Below are 16,260 nucleotides of genomic sequence, written 5' to 3'. Positions count from 1 at the left end.
GAAGAGATAGTGACTGTGTGAGAGTTGTATGGTACTGCTAACCAAAGCACTGTTAATAAGAAGTCTTTCATCACTAGAGTTGTGTTCTGTCAATCTCTGAGGCAGTGGATTTTTAAATGAGCTAGGAGGCTTAGACTGGCTGAGTCACTGACAGCTTTGCACACTTACTGCAGAGAGTGAGCAGACAAGAGACTAAGATTGATATTTAGCGCACAGAGTGATTGCAGAAGAGAGTAAGACTCACTCTCACTTCCAGCATAGTGAGTAGACAAGAGAGTAAGCTAGTCCCACAGCTGGAATCCCAGAGTAGGTATAACTCAGTGCTAGTCAGAGTCCATGGTATTATATGTGACTTCTACACTCCACAGCCTGCTCCTCACAGTACTAAGGTATGTGTGAAGGCAGAGAAGCCGCAAAGCGGGTGGGTATAGCTTAGCGGTAAAGCAGTTGACTGCAGATCAAGAGGTCCCCAGTTCAAGTCTTGCTTCCCACTTCTCCTTTCAAGGGAAAAAAAATGATCCTTTACTTATTTCAATTTCTGGAGTTTTCATGAAAGTATGTCACAGAAAAAACACTAATTAACAAGAGTTTTAGCTTTTATCTGCGTCCGTAAGAGGGTTGTGTGAAAGGACCAGCCGCCGGTCTCCATAGCAGTCCCTGTGACTAGTGAAGCAAGAGTTAGCTTTAGAGTGAGCTGGCACCCTTGGCCTAGGACCAGCTGTCATGCTATGTATTTTGATGTGAATAGTGAAGCAGAAGGTGTGTTGAGTGTGTCCAGCAGCTTGTAGCCAGGGGCATGAGTCAGGCTGTGTCCCAGACCCTGTGATTAATAAAGCAGCAGGTGGTATAGAGACAGCCTATAAAAGAGAAATCCGTTCTGATGAGATCCACAGCAGCACTTTCTAGTCCGTCCAGTTCCGCACATCCCATCAAGGGGGTATACCTCAGTGGTAGAGCATTTGACTGCAGATCAAGAGGTCCCTGGTTCAAATCCAGGTGCCCCCTTAGCACTTTAAAGAAGCTGTACATTTCTTTCTGTATCACTTTTTTGCAATTCTGTGGGATTTTTTGAAAGCATGTCACACTAAAACGACTAATTAAGCAAAATAGCTCAAACTTTTATGTGTATCCTTGAGACTCTTGTTGAAAATTAACAGTTTTCACACTCACACCCAGTAACTACACCATGGATGAATCTGGGTGGCCCCTTCACACGTGAAAGAAGCTGTCAATTTCTTTCTATATCACTTTCTACAATTCTTGGGGATTTATTGAAAGTATATCACACTAAAACAACTATTTAAACAAAATAGCTCAAAGTTTTATGTGCATCCTTAAGACTGTTGTGCAAAAATTAACAGTTTTCACACTCACGGCCAGTAACTGCACCATTGATCAATTCGAGTAAAACAAGAGTTCGTACATTGGCACAGAGAGACAAATTGAAATTTGTGCACACAGCATGATACTGTGTACTTTAATACATCTTTCTACATTCTGTAGTGTGCAGCACACAGATAATGTTTTACGGCATGGATTTATTAACAAGCATTGCTTCTAATAATTGAGCATATAGCAGAAATTGCAGGTGCAAAGAAAAAATACATGGGTAAACAAATCACAAGTTTCTAAATTCCACTGTATTTACCACAGCACAGCTGATTTGTTGTGCTTGAAGAAACACTGTGTGCCTGTACAGCAGCAAATATGTGAGTGTGTGGACACTGTATGCCCGTAATGCTTTCACAAATGTCCTTATACTGTAACAGAAGTCTCTGCAGTGTTAGAACTGAGTTTGGACAGTAGCATGTGTGTTTACTGATAGTAATATGTGTAAGAAACAAATGCCTGCATGCTGTTACTTGTGTCTTTCTCCAGGAGCACACCTATTTACTGTAATTAGTATGTAAAGTAACATCGGCTAGACAAAACTAGACCCAAATGGTGGTACACTGTGACTAGCCCGTGAACTGTTTCCAGTGTGTTTCACTAGTATTACACCAGCTTACCGTTACTAGAATGTACAGTAAGACTGGCCCAATAGGTATACCATATCAAATTGTTTTACCATAAAACAAAGAGATAGGATTGTTAAAGACATTACCACGCAAGGGACCCAGAAATTGCATTTTAAAAGACATCTATGTGAACTTGCATTGATTAGAAGAGATAGTGACTGTGTGAGAGTTGTATGGTACTGCTAACCAAAGCACTGTTAATAAGAAGTCTTTCATCACTAGAGTTGTGTTCTGTCAATCTCTGAGGCAGTGGATTTTTAAATGAGCTAGGAGGCTTAGACTGGCTGAGTCACTGACAGCTTTGCACACTTACTGCAGAGAGTGAGCAGACAAGAGACTAAGATTGATATTTAGCGCACAGAGTGATTGCAGAAGAGAGTAAGACTCACTCTCACTTCCAGCATAGTGAGTAGACAAGAGAGTAAGCTAGTCCCACAGCTGGAATCCCAGAGTAGGTATAACTCAGTGCTAGTCAGAGTCCATGGTATTATATGTGACTTCTACACTCCACAGCCTGCTCCTCACAGTACTAAGGTATGTGTGAAGGCAGAGAAGTCTCAAAGCGGGTGGGTATAGCTTAGCGGTAAAGCAGTTGACTGCAGATCAAGAGGTCCCCAGTTCAAGTCTTGCTTCCCACTTCTCCTTTCAAGGGAAAAAAAATGATCCTTTACTTATTTCAATTTCTGGAGTTTTCATGAAAGTATGTCACAGAAAAAACACTAATTAAAAAGAGTTTTAGCTTTTATCTGCGTCCGTAAGAGGGTTGTGTGAAAGGACCAGCAGCCGGTCTCCATAGCAGTCCCTGTGACTAGTGAAGCAAGAGTTAGCTTTAGAGTGAGCTGGCACCCTTGGCCTAGGACCAGCTGTCATGCTATGTATTTTGGTGTGAATAGTGAAGCAGAAGGTGTGTTGAGTGTGTCCAGCAGCTTGTAGCCAGGGGCATGAGTCAGGCTGTGTCCCAGACCCTGTGACTAATAAAGCAGCAGGTGGTATAGAGACAGCCTATAAAAAAGAAATCCGTTCTGATGAGATCCACAGCAGCACTTTCTAGTCCATCCAGTTCCACACATCCCATCAAGGGGGTATAGCTCAGTGGTAGAGTATTTGACTGCAGATCAAGAGGTCCCTCGTTCAAATCCAGGTGCCCCCTTAACACTTTAAAGAAGCTGTACATTTCTTTCTGTATCACTTTTTTGCAATTCTGTGGGATTTTTTGAAAGCATGTCACACTAAAACGACTAATTAAGCAAAATAGCTCAAATTTTTATGTGCATCCTTAAGACTCTTGTTGAAAATTAACAGTTTTCACACTCACACCCAGTAACTACACCATGGATGAATCTGGGTGCCCCCTTCACAGGTGAAAGAAGCTGTCAATTTCTTTCTATATCACTTTCTACAATTCTTGGGGATTTATTGAAAGTATATCACACTAAAACAACTATTTAAACAAAATAGCTCAAAGTTTTATGTGCATCCTTAAGACTGTTGTGCAAAAATTAACAGTTTTCACACTCACGGCCAGTAACTGCACCATTGATCAATTCGAGTAAAACAAGAGTTCGTACATTGGCACAGAGAGACAAATTGAAATTTGTGTACACAGCATGATACTGTGTACTTTAATACATCTTTCTACATTCTGTAGTGTGCAGCACACAGATAATGTTTTACGGCATGGATTTATTAACAAGCATTGCTTCTAATAATTGAGCAGATAGCAGAAATGGCAGGTGCAAAGAAAAAATACATGGGTAAACAAATCACAAGTTTCTAAATTCCACTGTATTTACCACAGCACAGCTGATTTGTTGTGCTTGAAGAAACACTGTGTGCCTGTACAGCAGCAAATATGTGAGTGTGTGGACACTGTATGCCCGTAATGCTTTCACAAATGTCCTTATACTGTAACAGAAGTCTCTGCAGTGTTAGAACTGAGTTTGGACAGTAGCATGTGTGTTTATTGATAGTAATATGTGTAAGAAACAAATGCCTGCATGCGGTTACTTGTGTCTTTCTCCAGGAGCACACCTATTTACTGTAATTAGTATGTAAAGTAACATCGGCTAGACAAAACTGGACCCAAATGGTGGTACACTGTGACTAGCCCGTGTACTGTTTCCAGTGTGTTTCACTAGTATTACACCAGCTTACCGTTACCAGAATGTACAGTAAGACTGGCCCAATAGGTATACCATATCAAATTGTTTTACCATAAAACAAAGAGATAGCATTGTTAAAGACATTACCACGCAAGGGACCCAGAAATTGCATTTTCAAAGACATCTATGTGAACTTGCATCGATTAGAAGAGATAGTGACTGTGTGAGAGTTGTATGGTACTGCTAACCAAAGCACTGTTAATAAGAAGTCTTTCATCACTAGAGTTGTGTTCTGTCAATCTCTGAGGCAGTGGATTTTTAAATGAGCTAGGAGGCTTAGACTGGCTGAGTCACTGACAGCTTTGCACACTTACTGCAGAGAGTGAGCAGACAAGAGACTAAGATTGATATTTAGCGCACAGAGTGATTGCAGAAGAGAGTAAGACTCACTCTCACTTCCAGCATAGTGAGTAGACAAGAGAGTAAGCTAGTCCCACAGCTGGAATCCCAGAGTAGGTATAACTCAGTGCTAGTCAGAGTCCATGGTATTATATGTGACTTCTACACTCCACAGCCTGCTCCTCACAGTACTAAGGTATGTGTGAAGGCAGAGAAGTCTCAAAGCGGGTGGGTATAGCTTAGCGGTAAAGCAGTTGACTGCAGATCAAGAGGTCCCCAGTTCAAGTCTTGCTTCCCACTTCTCCTTTCAAGGGAAAAAAAATGATCCTTTACTTATTTCAATTTCTGGAGTTTTCATGAAAGTATGTCACAGAAAAACCACTAATTAACAAGAGTTTTAGCTTTTATCTGCGTCCGTAAGAGGGTTGTGTGAAAGGACCAGCCGCCGGTCTCCATAGCAGTCCCTGTGACTAGTGAAGCAAGAGTTAGCTTTAGAGTGAGCTGGCACCCTTGGCCTAGGACCAGCTGTCATGCTATGTATTTTGATGTGAATAGTGAAGCAGAAGGTGTGTTGAGTGTGTCCAGCAGCTTGTAGCCAGGGGCATGAGTCAGGCTGTGTCCCAGACCCTGTGATTAATAAAGCAGCAGGTGGTATAGAGACAGCCTATAAAAGAGAAATCCGTTCTGATGAGATCCACAGCAGCACTTTCTAGTCCGTCCAGTTCCGCACATCCCATCAAGGGGGTATACCTCAGTGGTAGAGCATTTGACTGCAGATCAAGAGGTCCCTGGTTCAAATCCAGGTGCCCCCTTAGCACTTTAAAGAAGCTGTACATTTCTTTCTGTATCACTTTTTTGCAATTCTGTGGGATTTTTTGAAAGCATGTCACACTAAAACGACTAATTAAGCAAAATAGCTCAAACTTTTATGTGTATCCTTGAGACTCTTGTTGAAAATTAACAGTTTTCACACTCACACCCAGTAACTACACCATGGATGAATCTGGGTGGCCCCTTCACACGTGAAAGAAGCTGTCAATTTCTTTCTATATCACTTTCTACAATTCTTGGGGATTTATTGAAAGTATATCACACTAAAACAACTATTTAAACAAAATAGCTCAAAGTTTTATGTGCATCCTTAAGACTGTTGTGCAAAAATTAACAGTTTTCACACTCACGGCCAGTAACTGCACCATTGATCAATTCGAGTAAAACAAGAGTTCGTACATTGGCACAGAGAGACAAATTGAAATTTGTGCACACAGCATGATACTGTGTACTTTAATACATCTTTCTACATTCTGTAGTGTGCAGCACACAGATAATGTTTTACGGCATGGATTTATTAACAAGCATTGCTTCTAATAATTGAGCATATAGCAGAAATTGCAGGTGCAAAGAAAAAATACATGGGTAAACAAATCACAAGTTTCTAAATTCCACTGTATTTACCACAGCACAGCTGATTTGTTGTGCTTGAAGAAACACTGTGTGCCTGTACAGCAGCAAATATGTGAGTGTGTGGACACTGTATGCCCGTAATGCTTTCACAAATGTCCTTATACTGTAACAGAAGTCTCTGCAGTGTTAGAACTGAGTTTGGACAGTAGCATGTGTGTTTACTGATAGTAATATGTGTAAGAAACAAATGCCTGCATGCTGTTACTTGTGTCTTTCTCCAGGAGCACACCTATTTACTGTAATTAGTATGTAAAGTAACATCGGCTAGACAAAACTAGACCCAAATGGTGGTACACTGTGACTAGCCCGTGAACTGTTTCCAGTGTGTTTCACTAGTATTACACCAGCTTACCGTTACTAGAATGTACAGTAAGACTGGCCCAATAGGTATACCATATCAAATTGTTTTACCATAAAACAAAGAGATAGGATTGTTAAAGACATTACCACGCAAGGGACCCAGAAATTGCATTTTAAAAGACATCTATGTGAACTTGCATTGATTAGAAGAGATAGTGACTGTGTGAGAGTTGTATGGTACTGCTAACCAAAGCACTGTTAATAAGAAGTCTTTCATCACTAGAGTTGTGTTCTGTCAATCTCTGAGGCAGTGGATTTTTAAATGAGCTAGGAGGCTTAGACTGGCTGAGTCACTGACAGCTTTGCACACTTACTGCAGAGAGTGAGCAGACAAGAGACTAAGATTGATATTTAGCGCACAGAGTGATTGCAGAAGAGAGTAAGACTCACTCTCACTTCCAGCATAGTGAGTAGACAAGAGAGTAAGCTAGTCCCACAGCTGGAATCCCAGAGTAGGTATAACTCAGTGCTAGTCAGAGTCCATGGTATTATATGTGACTTCTACACTCCACAGCCTGCTCCTCACAGTACTAAGGTATGTGTGAAGGCAGAGAAGCCGCAAAGCGGGTGGGTATAGCTTAGCGGTAAAGCAGTTGACTGCAGATCAAGAGGTCCCCAGTTCAAGTCTTGCTTCCCACTTCTCCTTTCAAGGGAAAAAAAATGATCCTTTACTTATTTCAATTTCTGGAGTTTTCATGAAAGTATGTCACAGAAAAACCACTAATTAACAAGAGTTTTAGCTTTTATCTGCGTCCGTAAGAGGGTTGTGTGAAAGGACCAGCCGCCGGTCTCCATAGCAGTCCCTGTGACTAGTGAAGCAAGAGTTAGCTTTAGAGTGAGCTGGCACCCTTGGCCTAGGACCAGCTGTCATGCTATGTATTTTGATGTGAATAGTGAAGCAGAAGGTGTGTTGAGTGTGTCCAGCAGCTTGTAGCCAGGGGCATGAGTCAGGCTGTGTCCCAGACCCTGTGATTAATAAAGCAGCAGGTGGTATAGAGACAGCCTATAAAAGAGAAATCCGTTCTGATGAGATCCACAGCAGCACTTTCTAGTCCGTCCAGTTCCGCACATCCCATCAAGGGGGTATACCTCAGTGGTAGAGCATTTGACTGCAGATCAAGAGGTCCCTGGTTCAAATCCAGGTGCCCCCTTAGCACTTTAAAGAAGCTGTACATTTCTTTCTGTATCACTTTTTTGCAATTCTGTGGGATTTTTTGAAAGCATGTCACACTAAAACGACTAATTAAGCAAAATAGCTCAAACTTTTATGTGTATCCTTGAGACTCTTGTTGAAAATTAACAGTTTTCACACTCACACCCAGTAACTACACCATGGATGAATCTGGGTGGCCCCTTCACACGTGAAAGAAGCTGTCAATTTCTTTCTATATCACTTTCTACAATTCTTGGGGATTTATTGAAAGTATATCACACTAAAACAACTATTTAAACAAAATAGCTCAAAGTTTTATGTGCATCCTTAAGACTGTTGTGCAAAAATTAACAGTTTTCACACTCACGGCCAGTAACTGCACCATTGATCAATTCGAGTAAAACAAGAGTTCGTACATTGGCACAGAGAGACAAATTGAAATTTGTGCACACAGCATGATACTGTGTACTTTAATACATCTTTCTACATTCTGTAGTGTGCAGCACACAGATAATGTTTTACGGCATGGATTTATTAACAAGCATTGCTTCTAATAATTGAGCATATAGCAGAAATTGCAGGTGCAAAGAAAAAATACATGGGTAAACAAATCACAAGTTTCTAAATTCCACTGTATTTACCACAGCACAGCTGATTTGTTGTGCTTGAAGAAACACTGTGTGCCTGTACAGCAGCAAATATGTGAGTGTGTGGACACTGTATGCCCGTAATGCTTTCACAAATGTCCTTATACTGTAACAGAAGTCTCTGCAGTGTTAGAACTGAGTTTGGACAGTAGCATGTGTGTTTACTGATAGTAATATGTGTAAGAAACAAATGCCTGCATGCTGTTACTTGTGTCTTTCTCCAGGAGCACACCTATTTACTGTAATTAGTATGTAAAGTAACATCGGCTAGACAAAACTAGACCCAAATGGTGGTACACTGTGACTAGCCCGTGAACTGTTTCCAGTGTGTTTCACTAGTATTACACCAGCTTACCGTTACTAGAATGTACAGTAAGACTGGCCCAATAGGTATACCATATCAAATTGTTTTACCATAAAACAAAGAGATAGGATTGTTAAAGACATTACCACGCAAGGGACCCAGAAATTGCATTTTAAAAGACATCTATGTGAACTTGCATTGATTAGAAGAGATAGTGACTGTGTGAGAGTTGTATGGTACTGCTAACCAAAGCACTGTTAATAAGAAGTCTTTCATCACTAGAGTTGTGTTCTGTCAATCTCTGAGGCAGTGGATTTTTAAATGAGCTAGGAGGCTTAGACTGGCTGAGTCACTGACAGCTTTGCACACTTACTGCAGAGAGTGAGCAGACAAGAGACTAAGATTGATATTTAGCGCACAGAGTGATTGCAGAAGAGAGTAAGACTCACTCTCACTTCCAGCATAGTGAGTAGACAAGAGAGTAAGCTAGTCCCACAGCTGGAATCCCAGAGTAGGTATAACTCAGTGCTAGTCAGAGTCCATGGTATTATATGTGACTTCTACACTCCACAGCCTGCTCCTCACAGTACTAAGGTATGTGTGAAGGCAGAGAAGCCGCAAAGCGGGTGGGTATAGCTTAGCGGTAAAGCAGTTGACTGCAGATCAAGAGGTCCCCAGTTCAAGTCTTGCTTCCCACTTCTCCTTTCAAGGGAAAAAAAATGATCCTTTACTTATTTCAATTTCTGGAGTTTTCATGAAAGTATGTCACAGAAAAACCACTAATTAACAAGAGTTTTAGCTTTTATCTGCGTCCGTAAGAGGGTTGTGTGAAAGGACCAGCCGCCGGTCTCCATAGCAGTCCCTGTGACTAGTGAAGCAAGAGTTAGCTTTAGAGTGAGCTGGCACCCTTGGCCTAGGACCAGCTGTCATGCTATGTATTTTGATGTGAATAGTGAAGCAGAAGGTGTGTTGAGTGTGTCCAGCAGCTTGTAGCCAGGGGCATGAGTCAGGCTGTGTCCCAGACCCTGTGATTAATAAAGCAGCAGGTGGTATAGAGACAGCCTATAAAAGAGAAATCCGTTCTGATGAGATCCACAGCAGCACTTTCTAGTCCGTCCAGTTCCGCACATCCCATCAAGGGGGTATACCTCAGTGGTAGAGCATTTGACTGCAGATCAAGAGGTCCCTGGTTCAAATCCAGGTGCCCCCTTAGCACTTTAAAGAAGCTGTACATTTCTTTCTGTATCACTTTTTTGCAATTCTGTGGGATTTTTTGAAAGCATGTCACACTAAAACGACTAATTAAGCAAAATAGCTCAAACTTTTATGTGTATCCTTGAGACTCTTGTTGAAAATTAACAGTTTTCACACTCACACCCAGTAACTACACCATGGATGAATCTGGGTGGCCCCTTCACACGTGAAAGAAGCTGTCAATTTCTTTCTATATCACTTTCTACAATTCTTGGGGATTTATTGAAAGTATATCACACTAAAACAACTATTTAAACAAAATAGCTCAAAGTTTTATGTGCATCCTTAAGACTGTTGTGCAAAAATTAACAGTTTTCACACTCACGGCCAGTAACTGCACCATTGATCAATTCGAGTAAAACAAGAGTTCGTACATTGGCACAGAGAGACAAATTGAAATTTGTGCACACAGCATGATACTGTGTACTTTAATACATCTTTCTACATTCTGTAGTGTGCAGCACACAGATAATGTTTTACGGCATGGATTTATTAACAAGCATTGCTTCTAATAATTGAGCATATAGCAGAAATTGCAGGTGCAAAGAAAAAATACATGGGTAAACAAATCACAAGTTTCTAAATTCCACTGTATTTACCACAGCACAGCTGATTTGTTGTGCTTGAAGAAACACTGTGTGCCTGTACAGCAGCAAATATGTGAGTGTGTGGACACTGTATGCCCGTAATGCTTTCACAAATGTCCTTATACTGTAACAGAAGTCTCTGCAGTGTTAGAACTGAGTTTGGACAGTAGCATGTGTGTTTACTGATAGTAATATGTGTAAGAAACAAATGCCTGCATGCTGTTACTTGTGTCTTTCTCCAGGAGCACACCTATTTACTGTAATTAGTATGTAAAGTAACATCGGTTAGACAAAACTAGACCCAAATGGTGGTACACTGTGACTAGCCCGTGAACTGTTTCCAGTGTGTTTCACTAGTATTACACCAGCTTACCGTTACTAGAATGTACAGTAAGACTGGCCCAATAGGTATACCATATCAAATTGTTTTACCATAAAACAAAGAGATAGGATTGTTAAAGACATTACCACGCAAGGGACCCAGAAATTGCATTTTAAAAGACATCTATGTGAACTTGCATTGATTAGAAGAGATAGTGACTGTGTGAGAGTTGTCTGGTACTGCTAACCAAAGCACTGTTAATAAGAAGTCTTTCATCACTAGAGTTGTGTTCTGTCAATCTCTGAGGCAGTGGATTTTTAAATGAGCTAGGAGGCTTAGACTGGCTGAGTCACTGACAGCTTTGCACACTTACTGCAGAGAGTGAGCAGACAAGAGACTAAGATTGATATTTAGCGCACAGAGTGATTGCAGAAGAGAGTAAGACTCACTCTCACTTCCAGCATAGTGAGTAGACAAGAGAGTAAGCTAGTCCCACAGCTGGAATCCCAGAGTAGGTATAACTCAGTGCTAGTCAGAGTCCATGGTATTATATGTGACTTCTACACTCCACAGCCTGCTCCTCACAGTACTAAGGTATGTGTGAAGGCAGAGAAGTCTCAAAGCGGGTGGGTATAGCTTAGCGGTAAAGCAGTTGACTGCAGCTCAAGAGGTCCCCTGTTCAAGTCTTGCTTCTCACTTCTCCTTTCAAGGAAAAAAAAATGATTCTTTACTTATTTCAATTTCTGGAGTTTTCATGAAAGTATGTCACAGAAAAACCACTAATTAAAAAGAGTTTTAGCTTTTATCTGCGTCCGTAAGATGGTTGTGTGAAAGGACCAGCAGCATGTCTCCATAGCAGTCCCTGTGACTAGTGAAGCAAGAGTTAGCTTTAGCGTGAGCTGGTACCCTTGGCCTAGGACCAGCTGTCATGCTATGTATTTTGGTGTGAATAGTGAAGCAGAAGGTGTGTTGAGTGTGTCCAGCAGCTTGTAGCCAGGGGCATGAGTCAGGCTGTGTCCCAGACCCTGTGACTAATAAAGCAGCAGGTGGTATAGAGACAGCCTATAAAAGAGAAATCCGTTCTGATGAGATCCACAGCAGCACTTTCTAGTCCGTCCAGTTCCACACATCCCATCAAGGGGGTATATCTCAGTGGTAGAGCATTTGACTGCAGATCAAGAGGTCCCTGGTTGAAATCCAGGTGCCCCCTTAACACTTTAAAGAAGCTGTACATTTCTTTCTGTATCACTTTTTTGCAATTCTGTGGGATTTTTTGAAAGCATGTCACACTAAAACGACTAATTAAGCAAAATAGCTCAAAGTTTTATGTGCATCCTTAAGACTCTTGTTGAAAATTAACAGTGTTCACACTCACACCCAGCAACTACACCATGGATGAATCTGGGTGCCCCCTTCACAGGTGAAAGAAGCTGTCAATTTATTTCTATATCACTTTCTACAATTCTTGGGGATTTATTGAAAGTATATCACACTAAAACAACTATTTAAACAAAATAGCTCAAAGTTTTATGTGCATCCTTAAGACTGTTGTGCAAAAATTAACAGTTTTCACACTCACGGCCAGTAACTGCACCATTGATCAATTTGAGTAAAACAAGAGTTCGTACATTGGCACAGAGAGACACATTGAAATTTGTGTACACAGCATGATACTGTGTACTTTAATACATCTTTCTACATTCTGTAGTGTGCAGCACACAGATAATGTTTTACGTCATGGATTTATTAAGAAGCATTGCTTCTAATAATTGAGCATACAGCAGAAATTGCAGGTGCAAAGAAAAAATACATGGGTAAACAAATCACAAGTTTCTAAATTCCACTGTATTTACCACAGCACAGCTGATTTGTTGTGCTTTAAGAAACACTGTGTGCCTGTACAGCAGCAAATATGTGAGTGTGTGGACACTGTATGCCCGTAATGCTTTCACAAATGTCCTTATACTGTAACAGAAGTCTCTGCAGTGTTAGAACTGAGTTTGGACAGTAGCATGTGTGTTTACTGATAGTAATATGTGTAAGAAACAAATGCCTGCATGCTGGTACTTGTGTCTTTCTCCAGGAGCACACCTATTTACTGTAATTAGTATGTAAAGTAACATCGGCTAGACAAAACTGGACCCAAATGGTGGTTGTGAGAAACTAGGGCTGATTGCAGAGGCCCCATAACTTTTTGCCCCCATTTTCCACTTTATGCTGGTGTTTTCCTGACTCTGATGGTGCCCTGGGTACTGCTAACCAGTCCCAGGGCCTGTGCTCTGTGTAAAATGGATATGCAAATTAGGCTAATTATAATTGGCTAAGTTAACCTTCCTATAAGTCCCTAGTATATGGTAGGGCATGTAGGTTTAGGGACCACAGCATAGGTGGTGCACACCTAGGTGCATTGCTGAGGTGCCCAGTGTCATTTTAAAAGCAAGCCTGCCTTGCTGGCTGCTTTTAAATTAAAGTTATATGCAAATTCGACTTTGGAATTAAAGGTACTTCCAAAGTCTTAAACTACCTTATTTTTACATATAAGTCACCCCTAAGGTGTGCCCTATGTGCCCCTAGGGCTGGCTGCCATGTAACTATAAGCAGGGACTTTATAAAAATAGATTTATAAGCCCTGGTGAGGTAAAAACAGCCAAATTAGTTTTTCCCTCATTGAAGTAAATGGCCTTCATAGGCTAGAATGGGCAGACTTTATTTTAAATTGTAAAGTCTCCTTAAATGTTACATACCAAGAATTTGGTATCAAATTGATTGTTGTAATAAATCCCACAACTTCCAGTTGTTGGATTTAATATAACTAGTGCAGGTAAAAAGTTTAGACTTTACCTAAAAAGTTGCCAATTTCAGCTCTGCATTGTTTTTGCTGCTGTGCTCTGATTGGCCAGCCTGCAGCAGCTTCTGCCAGGCTGCCTTGATGAGGTGTGAAATGGCCAGACTTCACACAAAGGAATGTGCTTGGGGAGAGAATCTCCCCTCAGCAGATGGTGAGGCAGGAAGGGGGAGGGCTGCCAAACTAGTCTTCAAAGGCAGAGAAGGACATTTGCAGCACCCAGCAACACCCCCACATCCTGCAACCCCAGACAGCTAGGTGCCCCCTTGATTAGATTAGGAGAGGGCAGGAGAGGGGTGTGTTTATGATTTTTAGCCACACCAGTGGGTGGGCTCAGCCAGATGTAACCTCCAAAAATCAGATTCATCCATGTTGGATTTTTAGAGACTGTTGCCTTCTGGGATGGATTTTTGCCACACTCCCCAGGAAGTGGTCATCACAGGGGGACGACCCTGTCCCTGATTGGAGAACCAGGGCCCCCCTGCTTTTCACCCAGGAGCAAGGATAAAACTGGCAGACCTGCACCCACACCTCAGATCCCTACCAGATTTCAACAAGAAAGGAACTTAAGGAGAAGAAGGACTGCCCTGCTGGACCCCTGGCCTGCACCTGGAACCTGCACTCAGAAGGACTGCACCAGCTGCACACTTGGGCTTCACCACAAGAAGGACTTTGCCTGGCTTCAACTGGTTCAAGGAGGGACTCCCTGTTTGCTACAGGTGAAAAATTGCTAAATCAGAGTCCCCTGCACCAACTCCTGAAGAAAGTGACTAGCTGACCACTCTCCAGTGGCCAAAAAGGAGTTTGCGCCAGGTGCATTCTGGGAGTTGAAGTCCGCACCCCCCAAGGACCATCACAGAACTTCTGGACCCTTGGGGTGAGCTGTGGACCCCAAAAGAACCTTGAAAGAACATCTGGGTGAAGCCCCAGAAGTTTGGAAAAGATTGGAGAATTTTTGAAAAAAAGCTCCATAAAGTGACCGACCCGACGCGGAAATTCTAGCCGGCTTGCCTCAACCGCGACCCGGCCTGACTTTGTGGTTTGTCCCGGTAAAGAAAAACATCCAAAAAAGAGACTAAGTCCGAACGTAAAAAGTTGACCGGGACCTCCCAGCCATCGTATCCGAGAAGGGCTCCATGGACGTCGGATCAAGATCCAGGTTTACCCCGGTCGAAGGATTTTCATCTCGAAAAAACGACTAAGTCCGAAGGTAGAAATCACCACCGAGGAAACCCACATCGCGTATCCGGACAAGGGCTCCAGGAGGTCGGATTCAACTGGCAGGTTCGTCCCGGTGAAGAAAAACTTCAAAATAAAGACTAAGTCAGAAGGTAACTTTTTGACCGAGGCCTCCCGCGACCTGTAGCCGAGCAGGGCTCCATCGCGGTCGGCCTGAAAGTTTGACTTTGCCCCGGTCCTGGTGCAACCAGATGACCCGATTGGCGCTTTTTGTTTCTAAGCGCTAGAAAAGTAATAATTCTTTAAAAATTCATATCTCCGGTTCCCTTTATCCGATTTTATTCGTTTTGGTGTCATTTTAAAGATAAAAATATAAACTATTTGTATAAATTGGTTTTGGATTTTTAAACTGTTTCCTGTGTTTTATTTAATTACTGTTCTGTGATATTTGAATGCTTTACACTTTGTCTCCTAAGTTAAGCCTTGACGCTCGTTGCCAAGCTACCAAGGGTTGAGCTGGGATTAATTTACTGAGACCTAACTGTACCTATGTGGAGGTTAGTGGCTTGTTGCTAGGTGTAGGTACCTACCTGCCCTACCAATAACCCATTTTCCAACATAATTGGAAGCAGCGACGGGATCCTGTACTTGTGTTCAATATCACGTTACAGTTTTAGGTAAAACAAATTAAAAATCCTTTAAATTGTCCTAGTGCAAAAATTGTTTTTAATTTGGATTAATTTCAATTATTGAATTTTTGTAATTTTTCTAAATTCTTGTTTCCAATTTTTGCAAAAAGTTTTTGTTGACACAAAACTAGGGAACCATGGAGCTTGATCTGGCTAGCCTACCCACACTGACAGTAGTCCAGCTTAGGGGGTTGTGTGTTGAAAGAGGGTTGCCTGCAACCACTGATCTCAGGAAGCAAATCCTGATCACATCCCTGACAGCATGGGCTGAGGCCCAAGAGGTAGAGTCAGAAGAAGCTCCAGAGGAGGGAGAAAGAAGGGAGGATGCAAGCTCTAACCACTCAGGGGAGGGAAGGCATCTGACCCTAAGTGAGGACGAGGAAGAACGGTCCTCAGTAAATACAGTCACTAGGGGCAGATCCAAAGCTAGTGGTGGGAAGGGGGTCCTTTCAGGAGGAGAGAACCCATCCATCAGAGAAAGAGAGCTGGAGGCCCAGCTAGCATACATAGCTTTGGAAGCAGAGAAGCTGGCCCTAGAAAAGAAAAAGTGGGCATACAAAGAGAAAAGAGATGGAAGCAGCAATAAAGAAGCTGAGGTGTCCATGGGTGGGGGAGTTTGCCCCAGATTACCCAAGGGGGTAGTTCCTGCTTATGTAGAGGGGGATGACATAGATAAGTGGCTGGGGGCCTTTGAGAGGGCACTCCAAATGAGAAGGGTTAGGCCTCAATACTGGGGTTCCCTTTTGTGGGAGTTGGTCCCCAACTCAGGGAGGGATAGGCTTCTGACCTTAAGGGGGGAGGAGGCAGATTCATACCCTAGTATGAAGAGGTGCTTAGCCAAGAAGTTTGGTCTGACCCCAGAGCAATATAGAATGAAGTTCAGGGACACCCAGAAGGTCAGTACCCAGTCTTGGGTTGACTTTGTGGACATTTCACT

General features: G+C 42.2%; 6 non-coding genes across 6 annotated transcripts; all 6 read left to right on the top strand.

Annotated features, from left to right (window-relative positions):
* Positions 1-933: 933 nt before the first annotated feature.
* Positions 934-1,005, top strand: TRNAC-GCA (transfer RNA cysteine (anticodon GCA)). Its single transcript has one exon. It is a non-coding gene; the product is annotated as a tRNA-Cys (tRNA).
* Positions 1,006-3,096: 2,091 nt separating this feature from the next.
* TRNAC-GCA (transfer RNA cysteine (anticodon GCA)) lies at positions 3,097-3,168 on the top strand. The gene has a single exon. It is a non-coding gene; the product is annotated as a tRNA-Cys (tRNA).
* Positions 3,169-5,259: 2,091 nt separating this feature from the next.
* TRNAC-GCA (transfer RNA cysteine (anticodon GCA)) lies at positions 5,260-5,331 on the top strand. The gene has a single exon. It is a non-coding gene; the product is annotated as a tRNA-Cys (tRNA).
* A 2,091-nt stretch (positions 5,332-7,422) lies between these two features.
* TRNAC-GCA (transfer RNA cysteine (anticodon GCA)) lies at positions 7,423-7,494 on the top strand. The gene has a single exon. It is a non-coding gene; the product is annotated as a tRNA-Cys (tRNA).
* A 2,091-nt stretch (positions 7,495-9,585) lies between these two features.
* On the top strand, positions 9,586-9,657 carry TRNAC-GCA (transfer RNA cysteine (anticodon GCA)). Its single transcript has one exon. It is a non-coding gene; the product is annotated as a tRNA-Cys (tRNA).
* A 2,091-nt stretch (positions 9,658-11,748) lies between these two features.
* Positions 11,749-11,820, top strand: TRNAC-GCA (transfer RNA cysteine (anticodon GCA)). The gene has a single exon. It is a non-coding gene; the product is annotated as a tRNA-Cys (tRNA).
* Positions 11,821-16,260: the final 4,440 nt, after the last annotated feature.

This window comes from Pleurodeles waltl, chromosome 4_1, assembly GCF_031143425.1.
Source record: "Pleurodeles waltl isolate 20211129_DDA chromosome 4_1, aPleWal1.hap1.20221129, whole genome shotgun sequence".
NCBI lineage: Eukaryota > Metazoa > Chordata > Amphibia > Caudata > Salamandridae > Pleurodeles > Pleurodeles waltl.
The sequence above is the reverse complement of the archived record's forward strand: the minus strand, read 5'-3'. Positions and strand labels throughout refer to the sequence as shown.